The sequence below is a fragment of the Dipodomys merriami genome, unplaced genomic scaffold (genome assembly GCF_024711535.1).
Source record: "Dipodomys merriami isolate MVZ:Mamm:240054 unplaced genomic scaffold, mDipMer1.0.p SCAF_638, whole genome shotgun sequence".
Classification (NCBI taxonomy): domain Eukaryota; kingdom Metazoa; phylum Chordata; class Mammalia; order Rodentia; family Heteromyidae; genus Dipodomys; species Dipodomys merriami.
This window is the reverse complement of record NW_027206222.1, coordinates 200,756-227,446: the sequence shown is the minus strand read 5'-3', so window position 1 is coordinate 227,446 and position 26,691 is coordinate 200,756. Positions and strand designations below refer to the sequence as shown.

At 38.3% G+C, this 26,691-nt stretch overlaps 1 long non-coding RNA gene across 2 annotated transcripts in view; it reads left to right on the top strand.

Moving 5' to 3' along the window:
- The window catches only part of LOC138815317 (uncharacterized), a 317,682-nt gene that overhangs the window by 116,117 nt on the left and 174,874 nt on the right, over window positions 1-26,691 (top strand). For both annotated transcript variants that reach the window (XR_011368287.1, XR_011368288.1), the window contains one exon: window positions 12,751-12,851. This is a non-coding gene — a long non-coding RNA (uncharacterized lncRNA). The remainder of the gene's footprint in view (window positions 1-12,750; window positions 12,852-26,691) is intronic.

Genomic DNA, 26,691 nt, shown 5'->3' with positions numbered 1-26,691 from the left:
AACCCACTCCTGTGTTCTCAGGAGTGGCCTCTTCTCCCTGCTCTCCAAGCTGCCGTCCTCAGTTCTCTTCATAACTGCATGTGGTCCTGCCCCACCCCCACCTCCATAGGAAGCTCCTCCTCTCCTAGGGCTTTTCTGCTTTATTTCTGTCCTTGCTCTCTGCCTTCTCTGATGAGCTCCAGCTGATGCGTAGGAGCCACATGAGCCCTCCATTGCAGGCTGCAACATCTGTTTTTCTCAGTGCTTAACTAGTGTATACTATTATTGGTTGCTACTTGTTAGAAGATGGGACACATTATAATCTATTAAAAAATATGATCTAGTAAGAATATCAGGTGTTTTGAATTATGACTTAGACATTTCCTAGCTGTGCATCGTGGCAAGATGCTTACACACTCTCTGAGTCTCAGTTTCCTTAGAATGGAGATAATATTCACTTGACAGAAGTTTGGTGTGGATTCAAGCACTCTGCATTTGCTACTTTCTGTGTTCCTGAAGGGAGGAGACCATATCACATCGTTCATCCTTGCCATCATTTACTATTGTGCTTAAGCACATAGTAGGCTTATAGTAGGCTCTACTTATTTGGCCATCATGCTTTTGCAGCTTGTTCAAGATTGTGGTGGTGTTCTGTACTTGCTCACCATACTACTAAGCTTTATACTATACTCCAAAATAGGCTTAAATGTCTATTATTAAATCTTGATAAATCATATTAATTAAAAGTCTTAAAAGGCTATTATAGCTGTCTTTAAAGTCTTAGCTTAGCGTATCATCTATTTAACTTCTGACAGACATCTAAGTTAACTTTTAAAAAGTATTTCCTGGTACAACCTTCTCGATAAATCACCAGCAGCTGACATGGCTATTCCCATGGCCACTTCCAAGGGCCCTTTTTGGACAATATCCTGATCACAGCTTTCAAATTCCACAAAATAGACCTGGTATTTCTTTTTTTTTTTTATTTTATTGTAAAGATGCTGTACCAGAGCATGAGTAAGGTAAATGAGGACATTACTGGTCGAACATTGTTCGCCCCCCCCCTTTTGTTTTTTATTCTACTCTTCCCCCCTCCCAGCTGAAGTTGTAAAGATCATTTCCAAAATAGTGTCTTGTGAGTATCATTGTTGCAATGGGGCATCCCATGTCCTTGTTTCAGCATTTTGTTATTACCCTTCCCCTCCCCAAATTAGATTAGGTCCGGTATTTCTTGATGCTCTTTCAGCTTTAATTTGCTATGGACACCGTCTCCATTTTTTTCCCCTTTGGGTCCAGTTGATTCTGCAATAGATGTTTTATAATACATGAATCCTGATGTTCGCAGCCTCAAGATTGGGGGGTGCCATTTGGTTTTTCTTGGTTCTCGGTTTCATCTCAATTTCAATAAACATTAACTCTTGCTCTCTCTCCCTTTGACTACATTTTCCTTTTGAAATCTGTGTCTTCTGCTACCCTGATGAGCTAGGGAGCCAAGGGTTTTGATTTCTTCAGGAAGGATCTATTCTTCCCTCTGCTCTGGTTACTTCCTGCTGACATATCTACCACATCCGGATCTTTTGTCAGGTGTACTTTACTTCCTGCCATTGGGTGGAGATACATTTTTGTGCTTGCATTATAGGGTCCAATACTTGCTTGGCTACAACTTGCTAGGAAAAAAATCTTTATAGGTAAGATGACTTATGGCTGGAAATTGAATCCCAAATGTGTCTTATAAAACCCTTTTTTGTTCTTCTGGTGCAGATTTTTAGATGCTTGAGACCTTCTTGCTTGCTTTTATTGATTTCCTATGGCTGGGTGATGTTTGCAAAGAGTTTCAAGTTCATACCTATTTTGGAAAATCAGCAGCCATAACTCTTCGAGACTATTTTTAAGATCTAGACTGTCTAGTAAGTCTCTTTATGTGGTTACTTCAATGATTCTCAACTAGTGTACTTAGGAAATGGAATATAGCAGACCCTTTTGCAGGAATATCCTACAAATAACATTTATTTTTGCTAATCTGAGTCATTCTGTTTTGCTATGAAGGTTTTGTGTGTTACATGAATCCTTGACTCAAACAAACCATGTAATGAACTATACCACTGTGACATTTGAAAGTGTAGCCTAACCACAAAGAAGATGCTTTCCTTGACTGAAATGCTGCTTCTTAGGCCTTCTAATTCTAAAAGATTGTGAATAGACAGAAAACAGTTCCCACAGAGATGGAGTACTGACGGTGGCCATGGATAATGAGATAACCATAGAGAGTTTACAGAGTTGTGAAAATATTATTAGTATTGTGATAATTAGTATTTCATAAATATTTATAACTTTGTAATATTGTAGTTTTGTGACTGATTTATTTAGTAACAGTACTGGGACTTAAACTCAGTGTCTTGTTCTCTTTCTTAGCTCTTGCTCAGGGTTGGTATTCTACCCCTTGAGCCACACCTCAACTTGTGGGATTTTTGTATAACCCTGAAAGCATAGTATTTGAAGAGATGCTGTGAAATATACCATGGTTTCTTATGAGCAAGCCTACAAGGCAGGAAGGATGCTGTAGTTGTTGTTGTTATTGTTTTATCAGTGGCAAATTGCTTGAGTTATTAATTACCCTTCAAGGAACAGTGCTATAATTGCCCTTCAATTTTTCAAAAGTAGGTGGCAGCCGACTTTCATCTGTTTCCAAAAGAGTACCATGACTGAGTCTGCTTTCTTTGCTTTGATTTTCCTTCATGCCTTCTACTGCCTGCAGATTGCAGAAGTGGGCAGGTGAATTGGACCCTTTCTTTCACAAAGGTGTTTCTGCAAGTAGTCATTTCAGTAAGAGTTTTCAAATAGTACTTTATGATAGTCCTGACTTGATTGGTTATACAGTAACAATGAGCACTGCATAGATCAGATTCCATAGCTCATAAATGCCGTGCTGTGTTAGTGCATTTGTTCAAGATTCAAGTGAAGAGGACAGGTGTTGTCACACAGGTTTTTCTGCTGTACCATGCTCTTAGGTTCTTCCTATTGAAGTTTCCTGAGCTATTATCCTTGTGACGAAATACCATACATTTCCCCAAATATTACAGAGAGTGAACATTTCAGTGAGTGTTAATCTCTCTTGACTAACTTATTCAACAATTACTTTGTGCACTGCTCTCCCCACTGGAGAGTACCCCAAGAAAATCACCAGATACCCATGTTTATAAATATGGCATCATCACAGGTCTCTGCTATTTTCTCTGCCACCTTTTTCATTTCATTGCATTTAAAAGTTCCCTGTGGAAAATAAGTTTATGTATCTGAGAATATCTTGCATTTTTATTTTGAAAACAGCGACAACAAACACTGCAAGTGAAGTCATAGTTGCAAAACTTTTCCTACAGGAGGAATTGTCCCAAAGGAGCGAGACTTGTGACTGCTTTGACCTGAATGTTAGTTCTGCATTTCAACCAGAAGGGTGCACTGTTGTATTTTAGTTGCTGCTTTGCTATGTGGGGTGGGGGAAAGAGAAAATAACAAAGTGCTTTCTAACCAACTTAATGTGTTCAGCCTGGTCATTTGCCTCTCCTCCTGAATTTGATTAGCATCCTAGCTGCAATTCTTGACTTCCTGGGTTCTGGTTTCTCCTTTTCTGATATTTCTGATATTTCTGAATGAAATAAGGTTCACAGAAGAGAAAGGTGAGCAGGAAAGAAGGAAGCTGTGGTATTTTTGTCTCTTCTGAGGGAGGAATTGATCACTTTTGTTACAGATGGGATGTTGGTTATAGAAGCCTCCAGATGCAGAGTACTGGAATGTTCCCAACCTTAACATCTGGAGTTCAGCTGGCTCATTCCCAATTCCTGCTTCCCTGGTCTGAAGTTACTGTTGTGGGGTTAATTATACCCTGGCTCTGGAGAGGAAAAGTCATCCTCTTCATGTCATTTAGACTCCCCAAAATGTTACTCTTGGGATACTAGATTTGCATAGGAGAACATATGTGTATGTTATCCTTTCTAACTATTCTTAGAAGAAAGCCATATAAAGTATAATCTGTATTATATAATCCATAACAATCTACAACAATAGCAAGTGCTTTTCTCTCAGAGCTAATTGCTAAGGAATGATTCTAAATGGACCATGCAAAAAAATAGCAGAACACACTTGACTACCACTCCCCTAAACCCCTTAAACTTCCTTGGAGATAACATTGCTTTTTGGTCATAATTGAATAGCTGGAAATATACTTATCTAATGTTCAATTTCTCAAGCATGGTAAGCTTCTAGCAGTTTACTTCTAGTCCTTTATTAACATTATTTCTAAATTCATTCAAGAATTTTTTTAAGTGTACACTGTCAAGATTTTTAACTACCAAGATCTGAAACTATTTTAAAGCATTCTTTCTTAAATCAGTAAATAAGTACAGGGAAAATAAGCCACCAGGATAATGTACAAATGACTGGTCACAGTCTTACCTGTGTTTAAAATACACAAGAAAGTATTGTTACCTCTAGGTAGAAGGATTCTAGAACATTTCTTTTTGCTTCTTGACACTTTTGTGGTGTTTAAGTTACTAACACTGAGAATGTTACATTCATAATTAGAAAAGAGAAAGACAAAAAAAGTAGCTCATCCTGTATAAATTGAAATCATTGAAGTCATTTAATAAGAAGCTTCCTGGCACTCCTTATTACAAATATCAAATTTTAACATTTAAAGGAAAAAAATTAAATGTAAACGGTCATATGTGTTTATGGATTTAACATTTAAAAATCAACTTTAACTCAACAATGTTCAGTTTCTAAGGGATACTTGGCCATGTATTTGTGAATCTTTAAAATTTTTTCTTATTGTTATTGCAAAGGTGATGCACAGAGGGGTTACAGCTACATAACTCAGGTAAAGAGTACATTTCTTTTGGGGCAATGTCAGCCATTCTCTCCCACTCTCCCCATTTTCCCTTCCCATCCATACCCACAAGTTGTATAGTTCATTTTCCACATAGTGTCTAGTGGGTATCACTGCTGCCTTTGTCCACCATTTGTCCCTCCATTTCTGTATCCTCCCTTACCCTCTTAAAGACATATAAACAAACAAGACAAAAAGAAAACACAAACAGCTGCTTCCATTTCCTGGTATTTGTGAATCTTCTGATGACTATATTCATGCTTGTTTCTGTCCCTATCAGGAGGTTCTGTAACCACAGTGAGAGGGTTAATACCTATCTGGTTGCAGCCAAATAAAATAGCTGAAGTCTCCCTCCCCCTATCCACATGCCCCAGTCTTTCTTTTGGAGTCAGCCATCTCTTCTATGTCATGTAAGCACTTCAGGTCACTGCAAATATTTGAATCAATTATCCATTACAATCTCTTCAGCACTCTTGCTTTATTTTTTTTTTTTAGTTTCCATCTTATTTATTTTATTGTTTTATTATTTTATTTTAACAATTGCAGGAAGCAAGGTCTTTTCTGCTAGTCAAGACAGCAGTTCTTGGTATTGGCATAGGTGCCGCTAGGTACATTATAGCTGGATTTTGCCAATGCTGAGTACAGTAGGGTGAATGAAGCATTTGCCGTCTGTCCCCTACTTTATGGATAGCCACAGGAATAATTAATCCATAAGTGTATTTCTTTCAAATGAAAATCCAACTGTAGTTAATAATGTGTGTGTGTTTTTAAACACCACAGCAGTTTATAATCACAAATTGTCCTAGAAATGGACTTTTCAAAACTTTGTCACTTATAGTGTATGGTTTGTAATTTTTATCAGTCTTTGTTACTAACCTCCCTTTACTTATGAGAAGGTTTCCTGAAGGGCTACAGTTGTGACTCACAATCATGAGGCTCTGAGTTCAAACCCCAGTACTGCTGGGGAAAAACAAAATGAAATTTCTGAAAATACACATTTCTTCTTTTCTGGGTGTGAATTTAAGCATTTGAAAGGCTTTGAAATATTTCCAAAGAATTTTATGTGTGTTTTCAACTTCTGATAGCTTTATGAAATTTATTTTAGAAGAGTCAAATAATTTAAAAAGTTAACAAATTACGTTTCACTGGAAAGTAGTAAATTATTTCTCTTGTGCTCCCTTGCTCCTTCCTTCCCATCCTCCCTCCCTCCCTCTCCTTTCTCCCTCCTTCCCTCCCTCCTTTCCTCCCTTCTTTCCTTCTTGCCTGCCTGCCTGCCTGCCTTCCTTCCTTCCTTCCTTCCTTCCTTCCTTCCTTCCTTCCTTCCTTCCTTCCTTCCTTCCTTCCTTCCTCCCTCCCTCCCTCCCTTCTTTCCTCCCTTCTTTCCTTCCTTCCTGCCTGCCTTCCTTCCTTCCTTCCTTCCTTCTTTCCTTCCTTCCTTCCTTCCTTCCTTCCTTCCTTCCTTCCTTCCTTCCTTCCTCCCTCCCTCCCTCCCTTCTTTCCTTCTTGCCTGCCTGCCTGCCTGCCTGCCTTCCTTCCTTCCTTCCTTCCTTCCTTCCTTCCTTCCTTCCTTCCTTCCTTCCTTCCTTCCTTCCTTCCTTCCTTCCTTCCTTCCTTCCTTCCTACCTTCCTTCCTTCTTGCCTGCCTGCCTGCCTGCCTGCCTGCCTATCTATGATGAGGATTGAACTCAGGTCCTGGGCACTGTCCCTGAGCTTTTTCACTTAAGACTAGTGCTCTACTACTTTGAGCCACAGCACCTCTCTTTTTCTTTCTGTCTCTCACACATAACCCCACATATGTCCAGATGGAATCACATAAGATTAGATACTTTAAGAATGTAGTATACTATACCTTCTGGCTTTTTTGGAGGGGAATGCACTGGTACTAGGGATTGCTGGCATTTGCTAGGCCATATTTCCATCCCAACCCCTATTGGTATTGGTGACTTTTTTTTAACAGCCAGCCAGCTTGAGCTGCAATCCTCCTATTTGTGTTTCCTTAGGTCCCTGGGGATGGTAGGAGCACAGCACTGAGCTCATTAAAAATGCTTCCCTCCTAACTGAGATAACAGGTAAATACCTCTATGTTTAGCCATTGATGGAGACTCTATTAAGATGGAGTCTCTGAACAGTTAGCCCAGGCTAGCCTTCCCTCCCACCCCACATTGCCCACCAGGTTCTGCTATCTTTCACAGCAGCTGGGACTATAGTTGTGAGCTACCAAGCCTGGCCAGGCTTTTATTTATTTATTTAGCTAGTTAATTAGTTTTAAATGTAGCATCTTTCTTTCTTGCTTGGTTGCTGCTTCTCACCTTCCCTTTATCACCAGTTTCAGAAACCTTTTCCATACAGAGGCTTCACAGTTACCTGCTCTACGTCCTCTCTTCTCGGTGGTTGGACAGTTCTGTGGTCACATCCAAACATGGTTTTTAGATTATTGGTAAAGATTACTGGTAAAAATGTGATTCTTTCACTATATTTCATGTTTTGTATCATTTAGGATTTATTTGACAGTAGTATTTGTTGATAACCCTCTACATTTATAGGCTTAGCTCTCATTCTTTTTAATGAAGATAAAATAATCCTTATTATGACTGGATTGTAGTTTATTTAATCTGTTATTGAAGGGGACTACTTTTTATCTGAAGCAGTGCATTACAAATATATTCTTTTTTATATATTTTCTATTGTAAAAATACTGTACAGAGGGGTTACAATTACATGAGTAAGGTAATAAGTACATTTCCTATTGAGCATTGTTACCTCCTCCTTTGTTTTTCCTCTACCAGCCCTTCCCTCCCCACCTCCCCAACTCCTCCCTCCCCACCCCAAGTAGAAAAGTTCATTTTAAACATAGTGTCTTGTACATCTCACAAATATATTCTTGAGGTACATTTTTGTGTACTGTGCTTTGGTTAGGGTACCAAATTGCTTAGTCAAAGTATGCGATGCACTTTAGTTTTAGCAAATTTTGCTAAATTAGTTCCAAAATGGATGTCAATTTTTATTTTCATCAGAAAGGTAGAAATTGATCTATTTTTGTCATCCCCCAAAGCCATAGATATTATTACTATTTAAATTTTGCCTTTGCTATAAGTAGAAATGATGCTTTCTTTACATGGTGGATTATCATTTTTATATGCTTGTAGTGATTTGCATCCTTATTAGCTGTCTTTCTAGATTCTTTGCTAGTTCTTCTCAGACCGGTGCCCTATTACTTGAGCAATGAATCCAGTCCCTTTTTCTCTGGTTATTCTTGAGATAGTCTAGGCCTGAACCATAGTCCTTCTATTTAGAATTCCTACTGCAGCCAGGGTTATAGGCAAGTGCCACCACACTCAGTTTTTGAGTTTCTTTTTTTTCCTGTCAAGAAGGGATTTGGAGAATATTTTTTTTATTTTGCAGAGGGTAGTTTGGAACTTTTCAAGCAGAATTTGGCCAACAAATCATTATTTTTATTGAGAAGCAAGTTTATAATAAGGTTAATTATTTGTACCAGTTTTTCTATATCTCTACTTATTTTTGTCTACTATATCTATTCAGCTCTTAATTTTTTCCATAGTTTTGCTTAGTGAGCTTTTCTCATTATAATATTTTTGTTTATAATGGATGCCATAGTTTTCTGACAATTATATGTTGATAACTGTTAGAGCTTCATTAATTGTACTGTTAAAATTACATAATATCCTCTGTCTTAGATCTAATCTATGAATGTTAATATTGCTGTTGCTGCTTTTCTTTTGTTTGTTTTCACTAGCAAGGTAACAAAGCAATTTTCAACTGTGCTTCATTGTAGTTGGGTAAGTGTATTTGGGTTTTGTTTTATACCCTAATATGACAGTCTCTCTTTTTTTCATGTAATAACAAAGTTCTGTCATAGTTAATATTATGACTATATAGTTGATTTCATTCCCTTCATGAACTTATTTATTCATTTATTCAACAGGCATATTTTATGTGCCAAATATATTGGAGATTCAGCAATGAACAAAGCAGATGGAATCCCAAATTCACGACATTTATAGTGCAGTTGGGGGGATAATGATACTAAATATAATAAACCAGTAAAATGTTGAGTATATTAAAAGGTGATAAAATTTATGCAGAAAAATAAAACAGGGCCACATTATAGGTAATGTTAGAGAAGTGCTATGGAATTAACTGAATGTGTTGCCTATGAAATTTGATCTTGAATAGCTGGTGTTGGTTAATAGCATTTTTTAAAAGATGTTTAGATCTTTGGAGCTCTGTTCTCATGCATAAATGAATGCTACTGTGGTGGGTATGGAGTCCTTATAAAAGGATGAAGTCAGCCTCCTTGGATTTCTCTGGTTACCATTCTGTTGTATGATGCTATTTGTCCACCATGTTGAGATACATCAAGATGGCTCATGCCAGATGCTGGTACATTAACATGAGACTTTTCAGTCTCTAGGACTGTGAGGAAATATTTTAGGTTCTTTATACACTACTGAGTTCATAGTTTGGCTGCACAAAACACTACAGTCAGAGGGTTCCAATTTTTTAATTTTTTATTTTGTTGAAAGGTGATGGGCAGAGTGGTTACAATGACATAAGTAAGGTAATGAGTAGATTTCTTGTCAAATATTATTACCTACAGTCTAGTTTTTCTCCCACTGTCCCTCCCCGCATACGGCCAAAGTTGTAAAGTTCATTTCCAACCTAGTGTTTTGTGAGTATCACTGTTGCATTCCCCTTCCCTTCCCCAAATCAGATGAATGTATATATAAGACACAGGGTACCAAAATAAAAACAGTGACTACCAGGGATATACCAAAGTGGGGCAGGGAGAGAAAGAACTTGATACAGTACATTAAAAATAACAATGTCAACATCAACAACAAAACCTTTGTTTCCATATCTTGGAGTTCATTTCAAGTAGCATCATTTTAGATGGTCATTTGTATGTAGCTATTGAGCTATTGTGATCCTCTGTTAGGACTATCCTAGACATATACTAATTAGTACAAATGAGGGAAACCATGGAGCCTATGTTTCTTTGAGTCTGGCTTACTTCACTTAATTTGATTTTTTTTTTTTTGTTTGTTTGTTTGCTTTTGTTGGTTGTGAGGCTTGAACTCTGGGCCAGGGCATTGTCCCTGAGCTCTTCAGGTCAAGGCTAGCAGTCTACCACTTGAGCCATAGTACCACTTCCAGTTTTCTGGTTGTTTATTGGAGATAAGAGTCTCATGGACTTTCCTGCCTGGACTGGCTTTGGACCAGGATCCTCAGATCTCAGCTAGGATTATAGGTGTGAGTCACCAGTGCCCAGCTTAAAATAAATTTTTCCATTTCCTTATGAGTGAGGTGATGTCATTCTTTCTGAAGGAAGCATAGAATTCCATTGTGCATATATGCCATATTTTCTTGATCTACTGGGGGAATCTAGGTTGGTTCCATATCTTAACTATGGTCAATAATGCTACAATGAATGTAGTTGTACTGGTAGCTTCATTTATTTATTTATTTATTTATTTATTTATTTATTTATTTATTTGGTCGGTTGTGGGGCTTGAACTCTGGGCTTGGACTCTGCCCTGAGCTCTTCAGCTCAAGGCAAGTGCTCTACCGCTTGAGCCACAGCACCACTTCTGGTTTTCTAGTGGTTTATTGGAGATAAGAGTCGCACAGACTTTCTTGCCCAGGCTGGCTTTGAACTGCAATCCTCAGATGTCAACCTCCTGAGTAGCTAGGGTTACAGGCCTGAGCCACCGGCACCCTGCTTGCTGGTAGCTTTAGTGTGGCCTTGTTTGCGATTATTTGGATCATTTTATGTATGGTAAATGGAATGGATCCCACTGAGAAAATGACTGGAGAAAAGAATGGAGGAAGATTGAGGGAGCCAAGTAGATAGTTGGGAGATAATTGGATAATGGTACATGCCTATGTCTTCAGGCAATGTGTCTGGCAGGTTCAATGTTATTTATAGGGCTGATGGGGTCAGTTTAGTAGAACAGGAAGTAAAAGAATTACAATGAGGTCTTTGAGAAACTAGACAATCATTTAAAAGACTTACTTGAAGCTAATTGGAAAGGCACTGTGATTTCTGTTGTTTTGTCATTTAAAACCAGCTGTCTAGGCTGGTCTCAAACTTGTGATTCTCTTACCTGCTGGGTTGGTGGTGAAATTAGATATGTTACTAGGTCTGCCAAACAATGGTTCATAATTTGTGGAGGGGAAGGGTAAAAACAAATCATTTAAATAAGGATGTAGATGGACCCATTGCAACAATGAGATGTACAAGTCGTTATGTTGAAAACCGAACTACACAACTTTGGTGGCCACAGGTAGTGGGGGAAAGGGATAGGAAGGGGGGAGGAAGCATCAATGCTTGATAAGAAATGTACTCATTATCTTGCCCATGTAATTGTAACCGCTCTGTACGGTATTTTCACAATAAAAAATAAAAATAAAAAGAATAAATTTTTTTGAAAAAGTTTTACCACATTTATTGAGGTATATATCTGTACACAATGAGATTAATCTTTTTGAGTTTTCACACACACATGGAATCTTAAAATACCCTTGAGAGTCTGGCTTCATTTTGCTTAACATGAGGTTACTAAGACCAACAATAATGTTTGTCTATCAATTTGTTCCCAGTAGCTGGGATTACAGATATATACCTATATTTCAGACTTAATAGTTGAAATGTGGTCCTGCTAACTTTTGCTCAGTCTGCCTTTGGCTGCAATGTTTCTACCTTCCAACCTTCCACCCTCCACCCCTGAAGAGCTGGGACTAGACACATAATCCATTGTGCCTAGCTCAGAACGAAAAGAATTCATTTGATTTTTAGACATCTTTGTACAGACTGGATATAAGTCCTTTGTTTTTGGTATACACTGTATTTGCACATGCACACATATATGCACTCACATACTTATATGTTAATGTGCAATTAATTACAGCCAAATGTCAAAAAAATATGTGATGGTGTATTTCTTTTTTTTTTTTTTTTAAAGATCATGTATGTTGGAAGCTAGTCTTTCAGAAAATTAGTTATGGATTAGGCCAAAGACAGCACTGTAATACTTGGTTCCAGGCAGAAAGTTATTGTGCAGCACGAATTGATGTCTCAATATTTGGTACCTCACTGCGCAGAAGTATTATAACAAATTCTTTAATTTCAAATGATATCATTAACTCTCCACTGGATCCAAACAAAATGGTTTGGTTTTGCTTGGCATGTTCTTTCCATCCCCTTTGGCTTGCTGCACACACAGCAGAGTGAGCACATTATATCTAGGGATGCTGGCTGTTATATCACATTTTAGGCCCTTACTTCACAATCCCCCTCTCCGTGTTGTATCCCAATTGATCTAGAATTACCCTGATTAGCTAGCTAGTGTGACCTTCTGAAATCTCACGAGGCTAAAGTTGTATGGCAGAGCTTTGAAAAAGATGCTTTTCTTTTGTTTTTTTGAAAAAAAAAATCTCTTCCTGAGCTAGGGAGGGAGGGGAAAAAAAATCTCTTTTCCCAACAGTTACTTAATTCCTTCCTAATACCTTCTTTACCTGGAGGGAAAGCACCAGTGCACCTCTTTGTACTCAGCTCAGCTTGCCAGCTGAGCCCTTCTAGTGTATTCTTTCTCCTCCCACCCCATCCTGTGCTTGTTTGGCACACAAAGCCCAGCGACCAACCTTTCCATTTCCTTAGAATCAGGAAATACAATCCCAGCCAGCCAGAGTATTGTTGAAAAATTAAATTTACTAAATAAAAGTGTAGGAGAGTTTTAAATAGAAATCAGTACACACTACTAGGAGTTGCTTTTTTAACTGTACACCTTCTAAGAAATTATATTTTTCACTCCCCACAAATTACCTCACAGGAAAAAAAAAATGACAAGAGTAATCTATTTTTTTCACAGCTGGTTGGTTGGCCAGAGTTTCTCATCAAGGAGTCCATGCTGTTTGCTCCCCAGATGGACAGCCTGGATGAGCTACAAATCCACAGAGCCTGGGACACAAGGTAGAAATTATACTGCCAGGACTTTTAATCTTGCACAGCTCTGCACACTCAAAATTGCAAGTGGCCCATTTCCAAATGAGCATCTATTGGGACAATATCCTATATCTTGTCAGAATGAGTCCCATTAAATCCTCAGCTGGAATTAAACCAAAAACTTGTAATAATTACGGGAAACTTATTAAAAAGTTGAAGCCCTAGACTGCGACAGTGAAAACACTCAGGCAACATTAACAGTAATTGAAATCTCTGTGAGTTTTTCTTTTCCAATCAGTGCCAGTTGATGGCCAAGCAAAGAAGGCCTAAATGAGAAGGTGTGAAACCAACACACCCAACTTCTCAAGAGTGAATTGTCTTTTGTTTCATTACAACGGTGGTGTCTATAGTGTGAGAGAAATGTGAATTGCTCATTTCTTATCAGGGCCACTTGCCAGATCAATGCAGGGGCTCCAGGACCATACTCTTGTCAACTTGAGGATGCATGAGGACTCAGCTCTTTCCCCTGCCCCCTCTCCTGCAGTGTGGGTGCTCTTTTACCCCTCTCCTCTGTCTTTCTACCTTCTACATTTACAGTTGCAGGGCTAGGATTTGAACTTAAGGTCCTTTGTTTATTAGGAAGGCATTCAACCATTTGAGCCACACTGCTAACCATTTTTGCTTTCTTATTTACTTTTTTTATTATTATATAGTGGGATACAACTAGGTTGCAGTTATATAAGTCAGATAAAGAGTACATTTTTTTTGGACAATATCACACCTTCTGTTGCTCTCTCTGTTTTTCCCTTCCATCTCCATACACAAAGTTGTATAGTTAATTTTCCACATAGTGTCTAGTGAGTACCACTGCTGCATTTATTCACCCTTTGTCCCTCCATTTCTGTGCCTCCTTCCCCTCCCAAAGACAGATAAATGGGCAAATAAGACAGAAAAGAAAACCAAAAAATCAGAAACAAAGAAAAAAACCCTCTAATTTCCATTTCCTGGAATTCATTTCGATAAATATTATTTTATATGATGAAATGCATATAGGTACTGAGCCTTTGTGTTCCTCTCCTAAAATATTCTCTTTTGGTCTCACTGTATGTGAATGCCTCGAGTCCTGTATAATTTACCATGTCCCCATGTATTTTTCTGGGGGGGGGTCCGGTCATGGGGCCTGAACTCTGGGCCTGGGCACTGTCCCTCAGCTCTTCAGCTCAAGGCTAGCACTCTACCACTTGAGCCACAGCACCACTTCTGGCTTTTTTCTTTTTTGCTTATGTGGTGCTGAGGAATCGAACCCAGGGCCTCATGCATGCAAGGCAAGTGCTCTACCACTGAGCCACCTTCCCAGCCCCATCCCCATGTATTTTAAGTCTAGCTTCTGCATATAAGAGAAAACATGTACCTTTATTTCTCTGAGCTTGGCTTACCTCACTTTGTTCTTTCTCCTTGATTTGTTCTAGGTCCATCCATTTCACTGTTTAATGGCTTTCTTACCTGGGTAACCTGGGGAGCAATCCTCTTATTATGCTTCCCATATAGTGAGGATGACATAGGTGTAGGCCACTATGCCTAACTTTTATGTTGGTTGAGATAACACAGGCTGGTCTACAACTGCAATCTGTCCGATCTTAACCTCCTGAGAAGCTAGGATTATAGCATGAGCCACTCAGTCCACCAGGATAAGAGTTTTAAAGAAACAATTCTGAAAAATCCTCTGGCTGATTATTTTACAAATGCATTTAGGGTTTTGTTTCACATAGGTTCCAATCACAAGGATGGCCCTTATCTTTAATTTATCTTCAGGTAGGAAAATTCTTAAAATTAATTTATCCAGTTAGGAGATTTTTTTTCCAGGATGTGTTTTAGTCATTTAAGATTGAGTAAGAATGATGCTTGATCATGTTTGACTTTTAATATCTGCATTCCTTAGTTTTGTTTGGTTTTGACTTTTACAATTCAGGATAATTTGGACTCTTGAATTAAAAAAAGAGTCCTTCAAAATTTGAATACATTAGAGGATAGGTCATTCTGATTGACAAGCCTAATTTAAGAGCTATATCTAATGAATGTAATTATATCTATATTTTTTTGGTAGAAATTCTACCTTATCCATGTGTTCCACATCATTGTCCAAACCACAGTTGGTGTACAAGCTGAATTGTAGATATGGTTTCTGGAAGCAGCATGAATGAATTGGAGTAGACCCAGAATAGAAGGACAAGGATGATGATGAGAGGGTTCCTAAGCAAATCTCATTTGAGGACAAAAAAAAACAAGTCTGGGGGAACAGTTACCTTACTCTGCTTGATGAGCAGAAGTACATATAACTCAAGGGTAGAGAGAAAGGAATGCTAAGGTAAACTTCATTTTAGATTAAGGACGACTGAGAGGCTGATGAAAAGGGAATGTCATTTCTGTGGAAGTGGCCAAGCAAGGGCTGGGAAATCATTTGTTCATTTCCAGTTCAGTTGTCCTGTGTTGTTGTGAGACTGGGTGTGCTTTTTCAAGAGGATGTGACATATTTTGTAATTACCATCCAAATTATACCAAAACTTTACAGGAAAATCACTTTTTCTGGCATACCTTTTAGATTCTACTTTTGCAATCTTCTTGACAATCCTTTTTTTTAAATGGATGTAAATGGAAATTCACAAATTTATATATTTATTTGAAATTTATAAATTGAAATTTATCATGGATTCTAAAGAATCTGAAATGTAATTAATTGCTTTGGGAATGGGAAAATGGATGATGTGATAATTATATTTACCATTGCTTTATTTTTCTACTTTTTAAAATTAAATTAGCATCAATTTTTGTACATTTTTATTAACATCTAGTTGTATAAGGTGGTTTCATTTTGATATCTCCATCTATGCATATCGTATACATTGATCCAACTCACCCCTCTTTCCTTATCACCTTCCTTCCCTCCCCCTTCCTTCCCTCTCTCCCTCCCTCTCTAAACACTTGTTTAAGGATATCTTATTTTGAAGGGTTGAACGCATCTTTAGAATGGATCTAGAATTGTCTACGCAGAATTCATCTTCTCAATATTCTCTAATGTGACAGGGCACTTAGGCTATCACTGCATTTCTCGTTACTTTAAATATGCTCCTGATAGGAGGTGATGCTAAGCTCAACAGAATTGGAATCTTCGCCTTGTTAGGCAATAAGTTATCCTTTGATTATTAAGTGATAGAATAAAATGATACTTCAGGGCCTGTAATGGATTCTTGCTCAGAGAGCAGCAGGAAAAGGCACTGAGTGACAACATGGAATGCGATTAGCTCTATTTTCATTCATCCAGTAACTGTGAAGGACTGCCCTGCCCAGTGAACTAGTGTATCCTGACCTGATTGCCTCCTCCAGAAGAGATTAAACCTAGGAGAATCAGAGGACTGATAATTGAGAACAATTTAATCCTGCCTCACAGGATACATGGGGGCAAAGAAGGCTCTGGAAGCAGAGAAAATGACAGGAGTTTGGATAAGAGACAGCAAGGTATATACCATTACTTGCTTACCAGACTCTGGTTAGCTTATACTAAATAAATCCTCTTTCCTTGGTTGCTGGCCTCCCTGTCAGCAACAAGGACATCTTATTAGGAGGTTTACTTGTACCTTGCAAAGCCAGAAGTATATAATCACATTCGTTAGTTCCTTAGGAAATAAAATAATGAAATAGTGGCACTTAATACTCAATCTTTACTGCTTTCATCATATTTATCTCACAGTCTGCTTGCCCCTTGACTTGATTTCCTTCTAGTCTCTCAGTTGAGACCAGTATGAGGAAGTTTTTCTTTGTTCATCTCAGTGCCTTTGGCCTTGCCTGATAGCCTGGATCTACTTCAGTGAGGTAGGTCTCAGATGTGGGGGATTTTCCTTGGCTCTTTAGTGCTGTAAATATCTCATTGTTCCTTAGACCAGATCTCTCTCTCTCTCTCTCTCTCTCTCTCTCTCTCTCTCTCTCTCTTTCTCTCTCTCTCTCTCTTTCTTTTTAGCAGTGTTACTCCCCTCCCTCATTTTCTCCGAGTTTTTTCCCTCCCTCCTCCCTCCTCACCAAGTTGTATAGTTTATTTCCAAATAATGTCTAGTGAGTATCACAGCTGAATTGGTTTGCCCTTTGTCCCACTGTTTCTGTGCTTCCCTTTCTTCTCCTCAAATCAGAAAAACTTACAAGACAAAAGGTACAGAAATCAAAACAGTGACAAAGGGGGGAAAAACTGAAAAAAAAACAACCCTGCAAATAGTAAAATAAAAACTTCATTGTTAACATTTCTTGGAGTTCATTTTGATAAACATCATTTTGTATGATCATCTGCACATACCTACTGAGCCCTTGTGATCCTCTCCTAAGATTACCCTCCTCTGGTTGCACTGTGTGAATATTTAGAGTCTTGTTTAATGTATCATGTCCAAGTGTATTTTTTTTTGTCCCTTATAGATTTATAGGCACATTCTAATTATTACAAATGAGGTAAAACATGAAACCTACATTTCTTTAGGTCAGCCTTACTTCACTTAATATAATTTTTTCCAAGTCTTTCCATTTCCTTATGAATGGGGCAATGTCATTCTTTTTGAGGGATGAGTAGAATTCTATTGTGTATATATACACCAAATTTTCTTTTTATATATATATTTTATTGTAAAGATACTGTACAAATTGGTTACAGTTACATGAGTAAGGTAATGAGTATACTTCCTATAGAGCATTGTTACCCCCTCTGCTTTTTCCTCCTACCATCCCTTCTCTCCCCTCCTCCCCAACTTCAACCTCTCTCCTCCCCCTGAAGTTGTAAAGTTCATTTTTAACATAGTGTCTTGTACTTTGTCTTGTCATTGTTATAATGGGTCAGCCTGTGTCCTTATTTAAGCATTTTGTTATTTCCCTTCCCCTACCAAATTAGAAAAATGTATATACAAGATGCAGGGCACCAAAATCAAATACAGTTAAAACGGGTTATACCATAGGGGAAGAACATACAGAAGAAACAAAAAAAAAATCAAACAGTACATTAAAAGTACATTAAAAACAACAGCAACCTCTTGTGTCCCTATCTTGGGGTTCATTTTGCTTAGCATCAGGTTATATGGTCATATGTACATAGCTTTTGACCTCTTCTGCTTGTCCTAGACATATACTAGTTATTGCATATAAGGGAAACCATGGGACCTATGTTTCTTTACTTCACTTAATATAATTTTTTCCAAGTCTTTCCATTTTCTAACAAATGGGCAGTGTCATTCTTTCTGATGGAGGCATAGAATTCTATTATGTATGCACACACACACACACACACACACACACACACACACACACACACACACATACCATATTTTCTTGATCCATTCATCTACTGAAGGGCATCTGGGTTGGTTCCATATCTTAGCTACGGTGAATAAGGCTGCCATGAACATAATTGTGATGGTAGCTTTAGTATGGCCTCACTTATGATCCTTTGGATCAATGCCTTAAAGTGGGATTTCTGAGTCATAGGGGAGCTTTATGTGTAGTCTTTTTTTAATTTTTTTTAATTTTTATTTATTTTTTATTGTGAAAATACTGTACAGAGGGGTTACAATTAGATGGGCAAGATAATGAGTACCTTTCTTATCAAGCATTATAGCCTCCTCCTTTGTTTCCCCTTCCCATCCCTTCCCAGCCTCCCCCCCACGCCTCCCCACCCAATCCTCCCTATGTTAGTCTTTTGAGGAATCACCTTACTACTTTCCAAAGTGGTTGAACAAGTTTACACTCCCACCAACAATGCAGTAGGGTTCCCTTTTGGCCATATCCCCTTTAGCATCTATTGTTATTAAGTTTCTTGATTATAGCCATTCTAACTGGGGTGAGATGGAATCTCAATGTTGTTTTGATTTGCATTTCCTTTATGACCAGAGAATTTGAGCATTTCTTCATGTGTCTATTGGCCATTCTTATTTCCTCTTCAGAGAAGTCTCTCTTTAAGTCTTTAACCCACTTATTAATTGGGCGGTTGTTTCTTTGAGGATTTGTTGTTTGTAGAGAGCTGCGAGAGGCCACACCTGGAAGATGGTGCCGGTTTCCGCCCTCCGCCTTCCCGATGGTGAGTGCTCTCTGTGTAAACAACTCCTGATATGGCTAAGGCAAAGAATCTGGCTTGCTTCTGCGCACCTGAACCTATTGGTGGTTCCCACGTGGTGTATCAGGGTTGGCTACCCAGCGGGTACTTAAGGCTGTGGGGAATTCTCCCCGGGGTTGGGGTCACAAGATTAAAAAAAAAAAGGTCCTGAATAAACGGCAGAGAGAAGAGTCCGGTGTCGCGTCTCCTTGCTGGTCGAGGCGGTAGTGACAGTTGTTGGAGGAGTTTTTTTTTTTTTTTTTTAATTGTATTTTATTTTATTTGAGAACATACTGTACAGAGGGGCTACAATTACATGGGCAGGATAATGCATACATTTCTTACCAAGCATTGCAGCCTGGAGGAGTTATTTTTTTGAGTTCTAAGTATATTTTGGATATGAGGCCCTTATCTGTTGTATGGCTAGTGAAGATCTTCTCCCAATCCATGGGCTTTCTATTGATCTTGTTAGCTATGTCTTTTACCATGCAGAAGCTCTGCAGTTTCATGTAATCCCATTTATCTAACCTTTCTTTGATTTGTTGTGTTTCTGGGTCTTTATTAAGAAAGTTTTGGCCTGTGCCAAGGAGCTCTAGAGTTTCTCCTATAATATTTCTTCCTGTAATGTTTTCAATGTGTCTGCTTTTACTTTGAGGCCTTTGATTCATTTGGAGTTGATTCTAGTTCAGGGTGATAGATAAGGATCTAGCTTTAGTTTTCTACATGTGTTCAACCAATTTTTCCAGCACCATTTACTGAAGAGGCTGTCTTTCTTGCATTCTTTTTTTTTTTTTTTTTAGCTTCCTTATTGAAGCTTAGGTGGCTATAGGTCTGTGGGTTCATTTCTGGGTTTTCACTTCTATTCCATTGGTCCTCAGGTCTGTTCTTGTGCCACCAAGCAGGTTTGATTACTATGACTTTGTTTTAGAGTTTGAAATTTGGTATTGATATTCCTCTAGCACTAGTCTTTCCACTAAGGATTATTTTTGCTATTTGGGGTCTTTTACACTATATTTTCTTGATCCATTAATACACTGAAGAGCATCTGGGTTCATTCCTTATCATATCTATGGTAAACAATGCTGCAGTAAACATGGTTGTGCTTGTGGCTTCAGTGTGGCCTTGTTAGTGATCATTTGGGTAAATGCCCAGGAGTGGGATTGCTGGTTCATAGGAAAGCTCTATATTTATTCTTTTGAGGAACCTCTGTACTGTTTTCCAGAGTAGTTCAACAAGTTTACATTCCCATCAACAGTGTAGATCCTTTACTCATCCAGAGCATAGAAATGTTGGGCAAAACATTTGAGATCAGTAGAAGGATCAGCACAGATGCAAAGGTGGCCTCATCATCAGCATCTGTCCAGTAATACTCTTTTAGGCTGGCTATTCCATGTTCTCAACCTTCCTTACTTCTCTACTACCCCTGCTTGATAATGAGAAGCCCAGTACTTGTACCTAATCCCATTCCTGATGAAGGGCTGCCCTGACCACAGATGGGAATCTCTAGTCCCTCTTCATTTTTCCACTGTTATCTATGCTTTACTCATCCATGAGCCTGTCAGGTCCTTACAGCTGATGGCTGAATACTTCCTAGATAACCCAGTGGACACATAGACCTTCACATTATTCCATACAAATGGATTCAAGTAGGCATTGGTTTCCTAGTGATGTTGTAACAAATGACCACATATTCAAGGACCAAATGTAAGATAGATCTGTTCTTGTAGAATTCTGGAGGCCACAAGCCCCTAAATTAAGGTGTTGGTATTCTGCCCAAGGTGTTGGAGCCTTCGCTCCCCCTCTTCTAGATCCTTCATGTTGCTTCCCTTCTTTGCTTGTGACCCTTCCTTGGGTTATATTTCCATCTTGCTCTATCCTCTCATTTCTGGTATCCTGTTATGAATACCTTATAGTTGGAAGGTTGATCTTATATCAGCCTACCTGTAGTGTCCAGCATAGTGTCTGTCATTAACTAAATCATACCTGCTGAATGCTTTCTGCTATAGAAGATGTGTTTCACATGTTCCAGGAAATAAGATATGGACATCTTTGGTGTGTCTTTATCTTTTCTTCTCTTTCCTTCATGTGTGTGTGTGTGTGTGTGTGTGTGTGTGTGTGTGTGTGTGTGTGTGTGTGTGTGCATGCACGTGCACACACATGTGTGCGTGCGTGTATGTATATGTGTATGCAGGTACTGGGACATGAATTCAAGGCCTTGTCTTCTTGTCTGGTTTTTTCATTCAAGACTGAAACTCTACAACTTGAGCCACACTTCCTTTTCTGATTTATTTATGTATGTATTTATTTATTTATTTATGCTGATTAGTTGGTTATAAGAATCTCATTGTTTGGGTTGGCTCTGAACCTTGATCCTCAGATTTCAGCCTCCTGAGCAGCTAAGATTATAGACATGAGCCACTGATACCTGGCTGGTGTATCTTTTTTCAGACCATTGCAAATAGTATTCAGAAGTACCCTCAACTTTTTAAGTAACAAGAAATACTCATTATTTTTCAATTCAGTGTTCCTCAAACCTGAGCAATGCATAGACCCCTTTTAAAGGAATGAAGTTTTATAGACCTCCCATGTTGACTTACTGTTATTATATTGTTACATATATACATAATGCTTATAAACTCCTCAGGTTTATAGCTCTTATGCAATGATGAAATTGAAATATATTTACAAGTGAAATATAAACAAGCCATAAGGTGAATAAAATCCCAATTAAGCACATTACTGTAGTGTGCTGGATGATGAGTTTTTACTGAAATGCCATTGCTGAGAAATGGTTAAGTGTGGTACTGACCATGGTGGTACTATGTTTTCTGAGTCCAGCAAAAGGCATTGAATATACTCACTCTGTATTCACACAGCAGTGTTTAAGTCCTTGACTAGAAAACCATCGTCCAGGCTGGGCGCTGGTAGCTCACACCTATAATCCTAGCTACTCAGGAGGCTAAGATCTGAGGATCAAGGTTCGAAGCCAGCTCAGGCAGGAAAGTCTGTGAGACTCTTAGCTCCAATTAACCACCAGAAAACTGGAAGTGTTGCTGTGGCTCAAGTGGTAGAGTGCTAGCCTTGTGCTGAAGAGCTCAGAGACAGTGCCCAAGTCCAGAGTTCAAACCCCACGACTGACAAAAAAGAAAAACAAAACAAACAAAAGCATTTTAGGTCATTCAACATCTGCTTCAATTTTTCAGGAGAATATTTTTGAGTTGAAAGACCTATTATAATTTCTAATTGATAATTTTATATCAGTGTTATTAATGAATAGTTAATTATATTAAGCTATGTTGTCTGTCACAACTTGACTTTAGAGGCAGAACTCACAAGCAAGGTAGGCAACGTTTTTGCATTGAGAATATTCTTTGTGATAAATCTTTTTTTATTTTTATTTATTTTTTATTGTGAAAATACTGTACAGAGGGGTTACAATTAGATGGGCAAGATAATGAGTACATTTCTTAACAAGCATTGTAGCCTCCTCCTTTGTTTCCCCTTCCCATCCCTTCCCAGCCTCCCCCCCCCCTTTGTGATAAATCTTATATAGAAGCTTTTAAAGACATACAAAACTTCTTCAAAGGGAAGTTTAGAAATCTCTTTTAGTAATTAGTGGCCATATAGTTGATAAGAAAAAAGATAATAAAAAGAAAGATTGAGAAACAATGTGATGCTGAACATGATGTTATTCTCCTGTAATCCCTGACTCTTGGGAAGCAGAGACAAAAGGATCTTGGTTGGAGGTTAGCCCAGGCAAAACATTAACATTATTATCACCTGGTTTTTTTTCACATTTCAAAATCAAATTCACTATGTTTTAGCTATTTCAGGACCCATGTTGACCTATTTAGAAGCTACCAGGGCAAGGTTATTTCATGATATCTATGAACAAAAAGGTTTTAAGAAGATTCTTAGAGGGTTGGGACGTGATTCTCACATCTATAATCTCAACTGCTTAGAAGAGATTAGAAGGATCATGATTTGAATTCAAATCCCAGTGCTGCCAACATAAAAAGGAAGAAAAGAGGATGTGAGCATAGTAGTGGGAAAGATGAGTGATCAAGAGGCTATAAACATGTGGGAAAATTGATTTAGATTATATTAAGGTTGCCTCTTTTATTACATACTCACCCTAGTACATAACATTTAAATGAAAATAGAGATTGCATACTCTGGAGAAAATAGAAAATGGACAGACTCTCTGTCCTTGCTCTGGCTCCTTCCACAGTCTGGCCCTCATGAGGAATTTCCTCTGCTTTCTACCTTGTATGTAAGTAAAGGGTGGAAGAAGGTGGCTTTAGAAGCTTCTCTGGACTGAAGTTCTTACAGAGCTGGAGTCTGTTCTGAAAATGCCTCATAGACTGTCTGATACCTTCTTGAGAAATTCTGGGTTTCAGTGAAGGGTTTCTGGGAAATTCTGGGTGATACACAACTCTACTTTTGCACTGCTGAAATTCATGGGCTTATAATATTCTATTTGTTCTGGAAAGAAGGCAAGTGTAATACTTCTACATTTTCACAAGTAGTCTTTCCTTTTCCTTTGATTATCCATCAAGGCTGTTTGTTGTGGATGTTGTCGCGCTAGGAATACTTTTTTAATACTCTTTGGGAAACATTTGAATTGAAAAGGAAGGAATACTGAAAGAAAAAATCAGTCAAGTATACATAGATTTTTTTCCCTCACAAATTGAAGTTTGGCAGCTATGTATAATTTGAAATACCTATATAAGACTCACCAAGTCATAATCTCATCAATCTGTATATTTATAGGATTGCATGAATTTCTGAATGTTTGTAGGATTGGTCAATTTGCCCATGCTTCCTTTTCTATTAGTTTTTGTTTTCTATTAGTTTTTAGTTTTCTATTAGTTTTTGTTTTTTTGTTTTCTTAGTGGTCACAGGGCTTAAACTCAAGGCTGGGGAACTGTCCTTGAGAATTTTTGCTCAAGGCTGGTGCTTCACCACTTTGAACCACAGCACCACTTCCTGTTTCAGGTGGTTAATTGGAGATCACAGTCTCACTAACTTTCCTGCCTAGGCTGGTGTTGAACCACAATCCTGAGATCTCAACCTCCTGAGTGGTTAGGATTATAGGTGTGTCACCAGCACCCAGCCTCTGTTAAGTTTTTTGGTGCAAGGTTTTGTTGTTGTTGTTGTTGTTGTTTTTTGTTGGTTGTGGGGCTTGAACTCTGGACCTGGGCACTGTCCCTCAGCTCTTCAGCACAAGACTAGTGCTCTACCAATTGAGCCACTATGCTACTTCCAGTTTTCTGAGTGGTTTATTGGAGATAAGTGACTCATAGAGTTTCCTGCACGGGCTGGCTTGGAACCTCGATCCTCAGACCTCAGCCTCCTGAGTAGCTAGGATTATAGACATGACCACTGGCGCCCAGCTTGGTGCAAGTTTTTTAAGAGAATTTCATTGGAAAAACTTTTTAGAAGTTATTCATCCCAATCACTATGATAGAATTACAATGGGAAGATTTTATGCATACTAGGCATATTATAAATAATTAGAGATTAAAGAATGAGAATGTAAATAAAAGATGAATTTTTAATTTACATTTTCTGAATTGCCTTTATGCCATAATATGCTCTGTTTATTTACTTATCTATTTTCTTGTTTATCAATTTATTTATTGTTATGCTGGTAATGGGACTAGAATTTAGGACCTAGAGCTCTTGTTCAGTTTATAAGATTATTTCTTTGTTGCTTTGTATGTCCCTCCCCCACAGTATAACCCCTGCTTTCACTGTATTTGATGTTGTTATAATTTGTAGAGGGGAAGGGGAAAAACATATCATTTAAATAGGGATACAGGTGGACCCATTGCAACAATGAGACGTACAAGTCGTATGTCGAAAACCAACTTTACAACTCTGGTGGGGGTGGGGGGAGAAGGGTTGGTTGGGGGGAGGATAGGATGGGAAGGGGAAACAAAGGAGGAGGCTACAATGCTTGATAAGAAATGTACTCATTATCTTGCCCATGTAATTGTAACCCCTCTGTATAGTATTTTCACAATAAAAAAGAAAAGACTAGTGGTCTGCCACTTGAGTTACACCTCCACTCTGATTTTTTGCTGCTTAATTGGAGATAATTGTCTCATAGATTTGTCTGCCCTGGAAGTGTTTGATTTTCAGATCTCAGCCTTCTGTGTAGCTAAGATTACAGGCATGAGCCATCTGGACTGACTACCATGTATTTTATTAAGGAAGATTCTACCAAGGAAGGCTTAGAAATGGACTTGATAAGGATTTGATAAGGAAAGAGGTTGTATGATTGTTTTAAAAAACTTTTTAAAAATACAGTAAATAACAATATAGGAACAGGTGCTGGTGGCTTATGGCAGTAATTCTTGCTACTGAAGTGACTGAAACGAAGGATGGTGGTTCAAAGGCAGCCCTGGCTGGTGGAAAAGCCCCATTTCTAAATTAACCAGTAAAAAGCTGGACTGAAGACATGGCCTGGGACTGCCCCCAATAATATAAAAAAATCTACTTTTTCTCCAGCAATAACTATTTTTATATTCTTTTTTTCTTTTTGGTTTAAGGTTTTTGATCATTGAACAACAAAGTACAAATAAATTTTTTTAAAAAATTCTCTTTTTTGTGTGTGCCCAGATCCATTACCCTTTTCCCATAACCCAAAATTGTCAAAATTGAAGATTTGATTTAGATCCTCACAGTTTATTCTTTATAGTTTTACAAACATGTAATATTGTTTCTCCTTTTTCTGTTTTTATTTCTGAGACAGTGTATAACTTTTTTTTGTTGATATATATATTATATATATGTATATATATATATAAAACAACATATATATATATATATATATATATATATTTGTTGTTGTTGTTGTTGCTTATGGGGTTGAACTCAGGGCCTGGGTGCTGTCCCTAGGCCTCTTTGTGCTCAAAGATAGTGCTTGATCACTTGAGCCACAGCACCACTTCTGATTTCTGAGTGGTTAATTGGAGATAAACATCTCACAGGGACCTTTCTACCCAAGCTGGCTTCAAACTGTAATCCACAGATCTCAGCCTCCTGAGGAGCTAGGATTACAGGCCTACATTGATATACATTAAAGATAATCTTTAGTCTTACTTTAAGTCAAAAAGTCCTAATTTTCAGACAAAAAGATTTTTTTTCCTCTGTTTTCTTATGGTGCTGGGGATCAGATTCAGGGGCTTGTGTAGGTTACATAAGTATCCTTGGACTAAGCTACCTTCCCAAGGCTTAAAAAGTCATAATTCTCCAGATTCAGTATTTTCCTAAAACTCTGGAAGGAGGGAGGGTAGACAAGGAGTTAGTTTATGTAAACTCTGCCTAGGCAGGCCCAGTTGCTGTTAACATTTTGATTTTATGTCATATGTGACAGTACCTCAAAGCTTGCCTCTTGCTCAGAAGAGTTGTCTACACTGCTGGTCTTCAGTTCCACTTTTCTCATCTTCTCTTCAAACCTCTCCAGTTGAGATTTCTTCTTCAGTGAGCAATTCTCAGTCCTCCTCAGACTTGCTCTGTTGGGAGCATGTGTCACTGTAGACTCTGCAGTCATTTGTGACTCTTCTCTTCTAAACCCCACATTCTTCAGCAAACCATATCTGCTCTATAGTGAAAATATGCCCTGAATCTGATCTGTCATCCCATGTCCTACTTCTATCATGGCTCCAGACACCACCACTGCTGACCAGAATGATGTCAACAACCTCCCTGTTCTTTTGTTTTGCCAACTGTGGTCTGAATTCT